Here is a 14,654-nt window from a genome sequence, read left to right as displayed (position 1 = left end):
CCTACATGTATCTTATGAGGGATTAAAGTAAGACTTGGCAAATAGCTGAACTGAGGACAAAGGGGGTCTTTTAGAAGTCTAGGCATAGGCCAGACTGCCTTGGAGGAGGAGAAGATCATTTATAAAAATTTGAGATTAAGGAGACTGAGCAGTTTTCAGTCAGTTTTCCACATTTTGAGTTTCAAGAGCTAATGAAATAAACAAATGAAGGTGCCAGTAGGCAATTCGAAAAACAGGAATGGAGCTTAGGAGACAGGTTGAACTAGATTTTCTTCATCATTGACCCATGCATGACCCTATCTTATTTATTTTATTTTACCTTTAACAATATGATGAACACTATGAACCTATAGCCCAGCATGAGAGCTAACAATTACCAGTAACCCGCTACCCAAATTGCTCCTCCGTAATCCCATCCATCCACCTCAGAAGAAACCATGATCCTGGTTTCTATGTCTATAAGTTCTTTGATTTTTTTTCCATTTTATTACATATATATTCTTCTCTAAAAAGTAAATTGATTAATTTTGCTTTTTTTTTTTAACTTTATAAAGCGGCTATGTTATAGTATCTGTGGAAACTTGCTTTGGTCATTCCACATTATGTCACTCAGATTCATACATGTTATGTGTGGCCGAATATCATTAATTTGCACTATGATATAATATTCCATTGTGTGAAAAAACCAATTTATCTACTGTCATTGACCATCTGAGTTGTTTCCAGTATTTTTTTGCTATTCTGAACAGTGAGCTATGAACATTTTTTCACACGTCTCCTGGTACATATGTATAAGAGTTACTCTTGGGCTTATACCTAAGAGAGGAATTGCTGGGTCACAAAGCATACACATGTTCAATTCTTCAAGATAATAATAAAATGTGTTTCTAAGTAGTTATGCCAGTAAGACAAAGATTTGAGAGGTATCACCAGGGAGGTGACCGTTAAAGTCATGGAAGCAGATGAGTTCGTCCAGGGAGACCATGTAAAGCAAGGAAAGAAAAAAAAAGAATTCGTGTCTGATTCTTAGGAACATGCATATTCTAGTATGTACAGGAGAAAGAGCAGCCAGAGAAGGAAACAGAAATGGGTGGTCAGAGGGGAGGGTCCTCAACCAGAGGAGAAGAGAGCTGAGCAGGCCAAAGGAGGACAGCTTCTTAGAGACTGGGGACACCAACATCAAAGGATGCTGCAGAAGGACAAAGGCTGGGAAAAAGTCAGCGACCTTTAGAAAGCTGTTCCTGGCTCTGCGGACTGTGAGGGTAGTAGCCAGATTTCAAGCGATTTATGGGTGAGTGCGGGGTAAAGTGTGGTAAAGAGAAATACCGTAATTATAAATACCATTTGGATGAAATGGACAATGAGTTGAGAAATAGGTATGTTAGAGGAGAGAGCAGAGCTGAGACATGGTATTTAACTTGTTGTTTTTTTAAGACGTGGAAGAAGACTTGCCATGTTTATAGATTCAAAAGTACAAGAATGGAAAGGAAGGGATTGAAGAAGTAAGAGATTCATTGTAGAGGAAGGCTGCCGAAGTCGCAGGAGAGGATAGACTCTGAAGCACAAGTTTGTTCTCTGAGACAGAAAAGATAAAAATGTTTTATTTAAAATGCATCAAAAATTATCTCCATCATAGCAACTAACATTTACTGAGTGTGCCAATCAAAAAGATCCTATCCTCCGCACTTAACCCAAACTATCTCATTTAATCCTCTGAGCAGCCCAATGACATGGGTACTTTTTTTATCATCTCTATTATTTAAATTTTACAGAAGAAGAAACTGAGTCTTAGACATGACTAACTAGAACAAGCTAGCTGATTGAAGCCATGTGCTCTGAACCATTACTTGTAAGCCAAGAATTAGGAAGTGGAATGAGCTTGTGCAAGATAGCAAAAGCTTAGGGCGGAAGGAAATCAGAGATGAAAGAAGAATGGAAAAGGTTTGGATTGGAAACACTTAGTAATGAGATAAGGAATCAGGGGAAGAGGAAAGGGAAGTGAACATATCGGGCCCTTACTATGTTTCAGGCTAAGTGCTAGGCCCTTTACGTACACTGACCTTTTTCAAGAGAAATAAATAAAAAGATAAGTAAAAAGTAACCATTGCCCAGTGGTGATTGGAAAGCATCCAGGTATAATGGAACTATGCAGCCTGGGCTTTCTCTAGCATGCTCAAACACCAGGAGCAGGAATCTGGGAAGACAGTACAGATGAGGGTACACATAACGGAAGCCAAGAAGCAAAGGGGTGGACAAGACCAGAGAGAATCACTTATTGGCTGACCATGGGGGTCTTACATGGGGAGGAAGACAAAGCAGGTAGAGATGAACTCAGTGGGGGAAGATCAAGGGACTGAAGTTCACAGAGGAGGTACAGGACTAGTTCAGCTTTGGGACGAGTGGGAGAGAGGTGGGCAAGTAAGAGCTAAGGCACAGGGACTTGCATGGTTTGGGATCTGAGAGGTTGGGTGCTGAGAGGTTTGCAGTGTGGTCACTCAGGTGGGTGCTGGCAAAGAATGGGATACAGAGGAAGGCCACTGGCTCAGAAGAGTTAGTGTTACTAGAGCCATTACAAAGATGACCAAACGTAGGCTCCCCCACTTTGGAAGAAGCAGCGCTGGGATGTGAACCAAGTCCTCTGTCTCTGGGTTCTCCTCTTCCTCTTCTGTGCCTGTAAGCCCCACTCGCCATTCAAATGTCAAGAATAAATTCAGTTCAATGGCATCTCCAAGAGGTTTTCAACTCTTAAAATGGAGTCAGGTGCCCGTCTCCTGGGATTTCCTGATTCTGTCACCTCATATTCGAATGCTCATTTATTTGTCTCTCACTAGAAGAAAGTGACTTTGTCTTTATTTATTTATTTGCAGTGCCTGGCACCATTTCTGGCCCAGAATGAGCTCAGTAAACGTTTATGGAATTAATTAATGTGTTTGGAAACAATAGACTGGCCCCAGATACGTACCAAGCCAGGAGTCTCCATTTCCAGTATTTGGACTTACAGTCCCCATAAGTTTGGTTTGAGAAAAAATGGTTCTCTATAAAAATACGGTCGGTGTGGCAGTGTGGCAGAGGCTAACAGAAGGGCAGCCAAGAGAAATACCAGGATGGGCCTGGGAAGTGGTGGGCTCATCTCGATAGGAATGAGTTCAGAAGAGAGTAGGAGATACAACTTAGTACTGAGTATATATTTGTTTAATTACTTCAGTCATTAATTCATCAAAAGTCCCAGTTTCCTCAGAGAACACCAGATAAAACCTTAGTTTATTTTACCTCTGTCACTCCCTCCTTCCCCTAGCGCAACCCCAAAAGAAAGTAGAAAGTGAACGAGTCTTGAAACCCCCGTCTTTACTTAACCAACCACCATAGCGTTTCATTTCCACACTCTTCAAATCAACCTTCCCTCTGTCCCCTTAACTCCCCCAAATCTCCCAAACCCCTCGTATGCCGCGCGCACACACACACACACACACACACACACACACACAGCCCACAGCCCACAGCATTCCATCCCCAGATGAGCATCCACGTTTGCTGTCTCCCGGCTGCACGTCCTCCCTGGTTTCCCAGACTGGGAGAAGAGAAAGCCTGTTTTCAGTTAAGGCTTTGGTCACACACAGATGCCTTTTCCATTACTCTTGTTTTTCCTCTTGAAGTGTAACATTTCCAATTAACTCTCCACAGGGGAGGAGGCGCTGCACTAACCACTCTCACATGGGGGGTGGGGGGCAGGATCCTTGGAGGCCTGCCCACAACGCCTACCGCTGACCCCTGAACAGGCCGCAACAGGAGCTCCCTGCGCTTTCAAGTAGGGAAGGTGACCCTGTGGACACAGTTGGAGGGCATGTGGCCGGTCTGTGAAATGAACACTCTTCTAAGCTCCTTTGCTGACCCTCTGACAGCCTGAAGATACTAAATTAACCTTGCCTGTGTGAGGACGTGGAATTGATCTTGTTCTAGCTTAGAACCTAGGGGAAGAGTTAGAAAACAAGGACTGTAACAGACCCTGAAAATCAAAAGGTTCTCCTCATGAATCCACTTTTGTACATACCTCTATAGCATATAATTCCCCCCACAAAGTATAGGAGGGTGTAAGTAAAAATGTTAGCGTCCCCTCAGGAGGATTTCTATCACTGCCCATACATATAAGAAAATACACAAAGTTGCTTTGAAAGCTGGATGCTGAGCACTTAACTCAGCTCCATCACTAGTCACCGCGGGTTAACCCCACACACAGGAAATGCATTTTGGGCCTCAAGAAAAGGAAAGACTGCCATTTCATGGGTCCTGAAGTTTAGTCAAAATTATCAAAATCGCAAGTGCTTAACTTGTGAATGTCAAGCATTGTGTGATAAATCCTTGGTGTGATTTCAGTAGGCCAGGTGCGCCCTAGGACCTTGATAATCACTGTGAAGTCTGTCAGCTGCGCGATCCACGAATCTGTGTTGTACCATGACTGCCATGGAGAACTCCCATCCGTACCGACGGCCCAGACTCTATCTCTGTGCCTCGTTGGAGTTCCACGTTAGGAATCCTTGATACTGGGTCTCATGGGCTTGACCTGATGGATTCTGGGGGTGGAAAAAAGAATTGATGCAGTACCCTTTCCAGAGCAGGAAGAACATTAGCCATAGGACCTGGATTGTGGGAAACAGCAGGGGGATGTGAGGAATGTAGTTTGAAGGCAGGGACTGCAGACTCCTGTCAAATTTGAGGGTCGAAGAACTCTGACAAGTGAAGGACAAATGCTGTTTATAATCGTAAGTTAAGTAGGCTTGATTACACCTTGAAAGCTCTGGTACCGCCCCCTCTTCCAGGCACCTGGGTCCAATTATCTAGGGCCCCATCAACCTAGCAGAGAAGCTGGATCTGGCCAACTCCCAGCCTGACTTCACTCTTTCCAGACACTCGTCCTCTTTCTGACGTGAATTTAAAGGAATACAGGTGGTAGAGGTGGCCCTGACTATTGACATACACCCTCTGGAAATACATTCACAGTTTCTTATTTTATATCTGCCTTAAGTTTTGACACGAGCAACTTACTGATTTCTCTGCACAATCTGTCCTGGTAATAATGCATGCACACCGAGATGTACCCAGCCCCTGCCAGCTTTATTGAGATATAATTGACATATAACATTGTGTAAGTTAAAGGTGTACAGTGTAATAGCTTAATATAGGTGTGTATTGCAAAATAATTACCACAATAAAGTCAGTTACCTCATACAGTTACATTTTTGTGTGTGTGGTGAGAACTTTGAAGATTCTCTTAGCTCCTTCCACGTATACAATACAGTATTGTTAACTCTTGTCACTATACTGTACATTGGATCCCCAGAGGTTGTTCATCTTATAATTAGAAGTTTGTGTCCTTTGACAATCTTTTCACATTCCTCCTCCTTGAATTTGTTTTATTTTTACCTATTGAGTTATATGAGTTCCTTATATGTTTTAGATATTAACCCCTCATCGGATATATGATTTACAAATATTTTCTCTCATTCTGTAGGTTGCCTTCCCATTTTGTTGTTAGATGTCTTTCCTGTGCAGAAGTTTTTTAGTTTGACGTAGTCCGACTTATTTATTTTTGCTTTTGTTTCTTGTGCTTTTGGTGTCATAGTCATAAAATCATTGCCAAGACCAATATCAAAGAGCTTTTTCTCTATGTTCTAGGAGTTTTGTGGTTTCAGGTCTTCCATTTAAGACTTTAATTTTTGAGTAATGTAAAATAAGAGTCCAGTTTCATTCTTTTGTATGTGGATTAGTTTAAGGACATAAAGGTGATTGAAAATCCTTAGGAAATGGATCCAGCAATATTCAGTGTATAATCACTGCATTCAGATCACAGGAATGGGTGTTTTAGAGAGAAAGAAGAAAATATGGTCTTAGATGTCCAGAGGCAAACCTTTCAAAAAGAGATGCAGAATTCACTCACATGGAAAGGATACTTAGATGCTTAAACATGGAGACTAGTTGAAGAGGGACCTGGATCTCCTTTTAACGGCATAGTTAGGGAAATGTTCTCTGAAATGACATATGTAAGCAGAGCCCTGAAGAATGAATAAGAGCCAACCTTAGAAAGAACAGGTGAAAGAAAATTCTTTCCCGGGAGAGGAATCAGAATGTGCAGAATCCCTGAGGCTGGAAAGAGTTTGTTCAAGGAATTAAAAGACCACTGTGACAATGGTCCCCTCTGACTTTCTCCTTTTCTGTCTAAGCCAGTCCAGGAGAAGTCACCATAATGAGATAACGTTACGTATAAAATTTCATGTATTCATTTTTACTTAATATAAAAGTGCATTTCCAATGCTATTTTCTTTAAAAAAAATATGGCTTTAATGATATAATAGTCCGTTCTATCAATGTAATATGATTTGTATAATTATACTCTTCGAAAAATAGGTTCCAACTTTTTGCTTTTACAAATAATGCTAGCATAGACAGCTTTATACATAACTACATAAATATACATGTATACGTAAATATTTGTCTGAATTTCTTATTTTTCTTCAGAAAAAATTACCAAAAGTGGAACAACTATTTGGTGGATAAACATTTTCAGACCCAACTGCTCTCCAGAAAGTTGGCCTATGCTACTGTTTCATCAGCAGTATATGGAGCACATTCTCAAGCCAGCACTAATTTCAGCAGGATTTTAAATGTTAGCTATGAAATAGAAATCCTCAATCTGGGAAATAATTAACTTTAAATTATTAAGAAATGTTAGGCTAGAAGTTGCTTCAACATATGTAAACCCAAATCTATGTTAATGATTAGTATAACATAAAAGTGTTATCTCAAATCAATAGATGGCTTTGGGAAGATTATTTATTTGGAAAATAAGCAAAATTATCTCCTTACCTCATGCCATATACTGAAATACATTCCCAATGGGTTAAAGAGGTAAACATAAAGAAAAAAAAAAAAGCTAAACCACTGGAAAACTCTAAGAAAATACAGTGTATACTTATCGTAACATAAGGAGGAGAAGCAAAAATGCCAAGAAAGAAAACAGAAAGGAAAAGATTGAAGGTTCTAACTGCACACAGATTCAAAACTTTTCTAATTCAAAAGTCCTATCGATATAAGTTTATCCTCTGAGAAGAAAAGAGGTACACGAGGAGGTTTCTTTTTTGTTTGGTTTGTTTAGGTATGATTGATGTATGACATCGTACTAGTTTCAGGTGTACAACATAGTTATTTGCTATTTATATATCTTGTGAAAGGATCGCTACCATATGTCTAGTCAGCGTCTGTCACCATACAGAGCTACAGTTCTTCTTCCTCGTGATGAAAACTTTTAAGATCTACTGTCTTATAGGAGGTTTCTTAACAGTAATAGCTAGCATGTATTGAGTGTTTGCCAGGCATTCTGCTAAGTACTTAATTTGCTTTTTATTATTTACTCCTGTCAGGTGGATGCTATTACTGTCAACCCCTGTCTCGGAGGTTCCAGCGTCACCGGCAGTAAGCAGTAAGCTGAGCTGAATATATGTGGCCTCAGCCAGGCTCCCCTCATCTTACCCAGGACACTTACTGACCCCAAGACTGCTCCTCCCTCTCCTTCTGCACAGCTTTTTTGGGCATAAGCCTGGTCTGCTCGGCCATCACCGGTGCCTGGATGGCAACAGAAGAGCACATGGTGATCTCACCAGTTCCAAGGCCAAAGCCTGCTGTCTTGTGGACAACGGTCCCCCTGACTTTCTCCTTTTCTGTCTAAGCCAGTCCAGGAGAAGTCACCATACAAAAAAAAAACTATTATTAGAACTTGTATCACAGATCCAGGGATCGTCTCCACTGAACTGAGACAGAAAACTAATATGTTTATCAAGAAAGATTATACTTGTCGGCAAAGAGTCTTTTTCAGGCTGGAAGATAAACAAAGGGAGTCACTGGCTGCCCTGTGGGCTGGTCCCTAGGCAGGGAGTCTGCACGAGGCTGATATTACGTGCTCTGTCCACGCCTGGAGAAAACAGGAAGCTGACTTCATCCAGCTTCCAATCCTGCCCCAGACAGGCCCAGCTCTCAGCCACAGGCATCTTCCTTCGTATATTTTTATGATAAGAAGCTATTCAAGAATGGTTAAGGGAGTAGAAAGAAATGATTTCTCAGAAAAGATTTAAAAGGCTAGATATGTATAATATACCCGTAGTTAAACAATGACTAACACTGGCCCCTTCAGCTCCGTGGGAACTCCGTTGGGCCAAGGCATTGTTTAGGCGGGCCTGCGGGCCAAGACCAGGAGATGGCTCACCCCCCGCGTGGCCCTCATCCATGAGCTGCCTCTTCCCCCTTTGCTTGTGGAAAGAGCACAGACCCAGACCTGGGTTTCAACCTTGATGCCACTTATTAGCTGTGTGGTCTTCAGCAAAATCCTTGACCTCAGACTTAATCCTAAATCTCAGTGTCACGATCTGTAAAGCAAGAATAATATTTCCTACCTCTAGGAAATGTTCCTGGGATTAGTGAGGTAAGGTGTTCAATATATGCTATTAACTTATTTTCAAAATTAAACTTATCTCCCTACTCCTACTATTTTTCCTGATGCCCTTTATGTCCCTCTCTCTGTTTCTTAATAATAAAGAAAATTATCAAAATAATAAATGCACATGGTTGCAAAAACAAATAGTATTAAAGAGACGATAATAAAAAGTTGTAATCACTTCTTCCACCCTTCCCAAGCCAGCCTTGCTCTACAGAAATAACTATTGAACAATTTCTTCTAGAAGTTATCTCCATATCTCTGATAATATACTTATATCACCTTTATTCTTTCCTTTCCTAAATAAAATACACACATGATTAAAACAACAACAACAAACCCAAAAGTGTAAAAAGGATTGTGTGTGGGGGGCATAAAACGTGCCTTTCAAGTGTCTGGAATATTGGCCGAGGGCCCCAGATGCTATGCTCTGAAATCCATCCCCATCACAGAGGCCACGATGTAAGCATGACAGAGATGCTAGGGTGGCATGTTCTTGGGAGAAGTGGGACTCCTCAGAAAGGAACTTTCACCCAAGAACTGCCCATCAGCTTCGCTGAAGCTTCCTTAGACTGGACTGCACCTAAGATTTTCTCTGCCCAACCTTCCTTCCTGCACAGACCTTCACATCCCAGAGGAGACCCAGCCTTCCAGCCTCTTCTGTCTCCCCCCTCATTTTCTCTCACAGATGTTCCCCAGTAAATCTCTTGCCCATCTAATCCTGTCTTGACATCTTGGAGGACCTAACTAACACAGGCACCAAGAATGGTCCAAGAATAGGGCTAGTAAATAGGGTTTTGAGGCTTACTCCTTTGAGGATTAGTGGGCCAGAAGGACACCATCCTAAGTGCCCTGTGGCAGAGAGGGTCACCTGGTGGTGAGCCACTCACTCAAGATTTCATAGAACGTGAAAATGTCTCCGTGGAGGGCAATGCCATGGCAAGTGTGATGAGTCAGGTATTTGAAAAATCATGGGGGAAACACCGTCTACAAAGGCAGTGGAGTCTCTGGTGACTGCTAAGATGTATTAACCTCCTGCATAGGGCTGCTGAGAAAGAGGACCATTAGTAAGCCGTTAAGGACTAAAGGTGAGAGCCCACAGGCCTCTGTGATAGCTTACAAAGAATGAGCAAAAAACAAACGTCATAAAGTTTCAGAACTCCAGAGACATTTGTCTGCTCAGCCAAGGCAGGCCTGTTTTGCTAAAATCCAGACATTTGATGGAAAATATTAGGACCCTGAAACATAGCAAAGGATCACCAGAAGTCCCTGAAGATTTTGATTCTATAACCACCAGCTCATTAGACCTTCAGAGCCTGCAGAGGTAGCTCATCCTGATTCAGAGGTCGCATATCCACTCTACTGGAAGATGCTGCAGAGGCCCTTCCCCCAGAGAACACACCCCCTCTCTATCTTCTCCCAATTCCTGTCCTGGATAATAGGCCAAGAACTAGGGTTAAATCCCAGCATGAGTGGTCTGGGGAGGTGCTGGACTTGATCAAAAATGAACAAGACAAAGTAGATGGACAGCCAACAAAGATACTGCTTAATGTCTACAATCAAAAAACTTCGAGAATGGAGGAGCCGGAGACTGAGGGCAGTCACCCTAATAAAAAGTCGTGATCGCTTGCTCAGTTCCCAGAAGCTATTTTCAGATCTAGAACTGACTGAGTCAAGAGATGTGACATCATATGAAGCATATACTGTGATCTCTCCCCGAAGGGATCTATGGACATTTACTCTAATAACTGTAAACTGCAGAAAGGGGGATGCCCAGATATTTTGAGGACTATTGGATGCAAGGTTGGGGTAGATATTCGTACCTGGAGACCCAAACGTTATCGTGCTTCCCTCACCCTCATCAGAATGGAGGACTCTGGGAACCAAGTGATAATGCAGTTTTGGCTAAAGTCTGGCTTGATTCAACCATCGTACTTAATTAATGGTTTGGCAGGGTATGGAATACCATTTTTCTCATAATCTGAAGACGTTGCTCCGTTGTTCCCTATATTCAATTATTTCTGTTGAGAGATCTGATGCTGATTCTAGTCTGATTCTCAATTATTGTAAGTGTTCAGTTTGTGTTTCTTGGAAGCTTCTAGATCTTCTGTTTCACCTTGATGTTGTGAAATTTCACAAGTAAGTTATTGGCGAGCACCTTTTACATTCACTGTGCTTGGTACTCAGTGGGACCTTTAAATCTGAGGATGCCAGTTCTGTGAAATGCTCTTTTTAAATTTCTTTTATAATTTTTCTTCCATTTTCCTCTGTTTCCTATCTTGATATTTCTATTAATCAGATGTAAGAACAATTGATGTGATATTTTTGGTCTCATCTTTTATGTATTTTTGTCTTTTAAATCTACTTTCTTGGAGATTTCCTCTATATTTTACTTTCTAACTCAGAAGAGAATTTACTATGATTTTATTTTTCAGGCAGCCATACTTTTAAGTGTTTTTAAAATAGCATTCTGTTTTTATCTTACTGAATTTTTATAAATTACTGTACTCTTAGAGAGATTTGAGAAATCTTGGCATTCATAAAACAAGACTTGTAGATTCTCTGAATTTTCTCCTACTTCCAGTCTTGTCAGATTAGCTTACCTTCATGTTTCTCCTTCGTATTATAAGCTCTTTGGTTCCTCATTCATATTTAAATATAAGGCAACAGGTAGACATATTGTGAGTTCTGTGTACACAAGTGGAGCAGATCAAAAGGGAGTGTTCACTCCAGAGGTGAAGAGACAGCAAACAAGGCATTATGCTTTGAGAGCCCTAAATGCCAAAGGAGCCAACTTCCACAGTGTCTTGCTTTTCTTTCTCCCTGTATTTAGGCCCCAGCCTCTCTCCTAAGGTCTCGAACTTCTCCAGGGCTCTACAGGACAGAGCAGCTTCCTTCTTGGCTGCAGCCATCTCTGGGCGAATATTCTCGGCTCTCCACACTGCGTCAGCAGTCACTACTATTTCACCTACTCTTAGTCTTCCACAACTGTGTTGAAATTTCTTGTGCCCTGAGGCTCCCCCTCTTTTTATCTTGGTTAAAGAGGATTAATAACTTTTTTTTATTATTCTTTTAGTATCATTTAATATATATTTTGGGAGGGAAGACATAAATGGGTCTACTCAACCCACCATCCTGAGCCAGAGGTTTCTATTGTAATATCATTACTCTCTAAAGCCTCACTCAATTATGATTTCACTGCAACCTATACACATCAATTAGAAATTAATTTTTCAGATCTACCTATTCTTTTAATTCTCATTTTCACTATTCAGTTCTGATCCTCACTATATATCACCTAAGTTGTTATAATAACTACCTAAGTAGTCACTCTAGGTTGATGTCTTTACCATGTTTTATGATTTTCCATCAAACATAAATCGTCACTTTCCTGCTCAAAAATTTTTAATGCTCCCTAATGACTGTAAAACAAAAACTAAAATTTCCTAGCATTGAAAGTTCTCAATAATCTGTCCCCTGAGAAATCCTATCTCCATGTCATTTATCAGATTGCTTCTTCCTCCTAGAATGTCCCTACTTCCCATCTCTACAGCTGGAAGTCTTATTCTTTTTTTCTCCTTTCATCACACCACAGCTAACCTCCTTAACTTACCTACCTAAGGTGCTACCTCCTTCTGGAAGACTTCATTGATTTTTTTCACTTCCTCTTCCCAACCCCCACAAGTCTGGGCTCTCCCAGACTGGCTGAGCCTCTCTCAGAGCATCTGCTGCCGAAGGCCTGTATGAGCTTCCTGAGGGCAGAGCCTGCCTCATTGAGCCCACGTCTCTACAACCAAACAGAGTGGCTGGCACATAATAACGATTCAGGAATTATTTGTTCAAGCAAAATAACTGAATTTGCTTTTCTCTCTTATTAAGCCCCCATCTAAGGTTGTAGTAGACCTCTGACTACTGTATTCAGTGCTTGGCACATGATAGCGTTCAAAAATTATTGGTGAAAGATTAGACATTATTACAATCTTGCTTTTCACTAGGGAAATGTTAAAGCCCTGCAATTTATCACATTAGTATCAACCAGCTAAATCTAGTAAACGAATTTATGCTACAGTGCTAATGGAAAAGGGCTGAAATTCAGGCTCTCAAAAAGTGATGAGCATTTGAGCCGAGACTGTTTTGAAACCCAGCCTTTGTTATCTCAAAAGACCCTAACAGTCAGCCCTTAGCTTGACTGGGGCCCCTGCCTACCTAGATAGAGGAATTGGAGAGACCAAAAATCGAGAGGGAGAGCCAGAGACAACACCAGTGGGGCAATGTGTAAGTAAAAAAACTAGGCTGCAACCCTATGAAACAAGGAAGGTGATCCCTGTGGGAACAGCCCAACAGTGACTCATGGGGAGGCATTCAGGATGGCGATGGATGTAGGGAATAGAATATGCCCAAGGCGACCAAACAAGAAGGTAAATATGAATAAAAACCGGGAATTACCCTGATAGTTATATCTCCTCAACACAGAGCATATCCATCATTATTTGTTTGGTTAATTAAGCTACTGTGGGTAAAAGTTTGTGGTGCTTAGTAGATCAAATCCAGTAGGTAATAATAAACCGAGTGCCATTTCTTGTCCTACATACCCACAGACTCTCTATGCGAGGCAAAGAAAGTCTTTTTAATTGGATGTACTTGGAGGGGAAATAGAAGCTAAATGCACATGTATGTTTGTATGTTTATTGTGCATGTGTGTGTGTGCGCTTGATATTAGATTCGACACAGCAAAAGATGCCTCACAGTATTCCTTCAACAACCCAGACCTTAAATCAAAGTTTGTGGCGACTCACAGTTTTAAGCCAGAGCCTTTCAGATAAAGAGCCAGAGAATGTGGGCTCTGGGGGAAAGTCTCTCGAGTGGGGTGCCAAGAGGGGAAGGTGACTTTCTAGTTTCACCACTTTCCTCTCTTGGCTTTTCTAGGTATGATCCTGTTGTGGAGCCTCGGGGCCTGGAGCGAGGCGAGGGGTTAGCAAATGTTTCCCCTCAGTATTTCTGAGGGATTTCTGACAGAGCCCATCAGAGCTGCCTTTTATCACTGCTGCATGCTTTAGTGCATCTGTCATGGCTCACAGAAATCGTGTTCCCTGCTGGATTAATCCTGCCTGCATTCATACTCAGGATGTGGGCCACAGGGAGGGAGGGGAGCGGGAAAGGGTGGGGAGAGGAGGGAGAGAAGGTGAGAAGAGAAAAAGAAACTTTGAAAGTACTAAATGACAGACCTAGGAAGAAAAAAATAATTAATTTCCAAAATTAGGAGGAAAATACAGTTTCGACAAATTTAAGCTAAAAATCTGAAAAGAGAACAAAGGACTGAAAAAATGGGTAAACCCAAAGTCCCAGAATGCGAGGGACATTCAGTGATGGAAGCAGAGAGACTTGAGCTGTAGGCTATTGCTATCAGAGGTGGTTTATTTTTTTAGCTTATAAAGCAGATCGATCATTCACTGATACATTCTTGCACTTGGCCCACATCTCGTGAGGGCCTATTACGTGTGGGCCCGGTGCCAGCCCACACTTGGAGAAGTGCTCACTACTCAGTGTTGCCATGAGCTTACTCTAAGACCTAGAGAAAGAGATTTAACAGTATATCAGAGCCTGTTTCACTGTCCGTAAAACGCGTACCCCAATCAAACCTATTAGAAAAGCACTTCAGCATTCCCTCCATGATAGATGTTTTACAAAGAAAAGGACTGCTCCAGTTAGAAAGGTGCTGTGCATGTTACTGCCACTAGCAGCCTCCCCACCTGGACTGGCTGACCGTCACTGTCTTCAGTGCTATGGTTCTGAGACTCTAGTCTCAGAGGCACAGACACAGGAGGAGGTGTCTGTCACTCCCAGTGAGAGCATCTTGAGGACAGAGACTGAATCTCCTTCATTTCTATTTCCTCTCTGCATGTTGAACCTGATACTTAGTAAGTAGTCAGTTAATTTTTTTAACTTTTATTTATTCTAAGCGCGTTTTTCGAGGACCCATCAGCTCCAAGTCAGGTAGTTATTTCAATCTAGTTGTGTAGGGCGCAGCTCACAGTGGCCCATGTGGGGGTCGAACTGGCAACCTTGTTGTTAAGAGCATCGCGTCTAACCTGCTAACCAGCTGAGCTAACCGGCTGCCCCCTATCAGTTAATTTTTTTGATTGACAGTGATCAGGAAAGGCATCTGAGAATCCAT

General features: G+C 41.7%; 1 long non-coding RNA gene across 1 annotated transcript in view; it reads left to right on the top strand.

Moving 5' to 3' along the window:
* Positions 1 to 13,580, top strand: part of LOC148754811 (uncharacterized) — a 71,204-nt gene extending 57,624 nt beyond the window's left edge. Inside the window, exon 3 of the long non-coding RNA XR_016019655.1 lies at positions 7,413 to 13,580. This is a non-coding gene — a long non-coding RNA (uncharacterized LOC148754811). The remainder of the gene's footprint in view (positions 1 to 7,412) is intronic.
* The last annotated feature ends 1,074 nt before the right edge of the window (positions 13,581 to 14,654 follow it).

Source organism: Rhinolophus sinicus, chromosome 17, assembly GCF_057876585.1.
Source record: "Rhinolophus sinicus isolate RSI-liver-muscle chromosome 17, RSI-T2T, whole genome shotgun sequence".
NCBI lineage: Eukaryota > Metazoa > Chordata > Mammalia > Chiroptera > Rhinolophidae > Rhinolophus > Rhinolophus sinicus.
The sequence above is the reverse complement of the archived record's forward strand: the minus strand, read 5'-3'. Positions and strand labels throughout refer to the sequence as shown.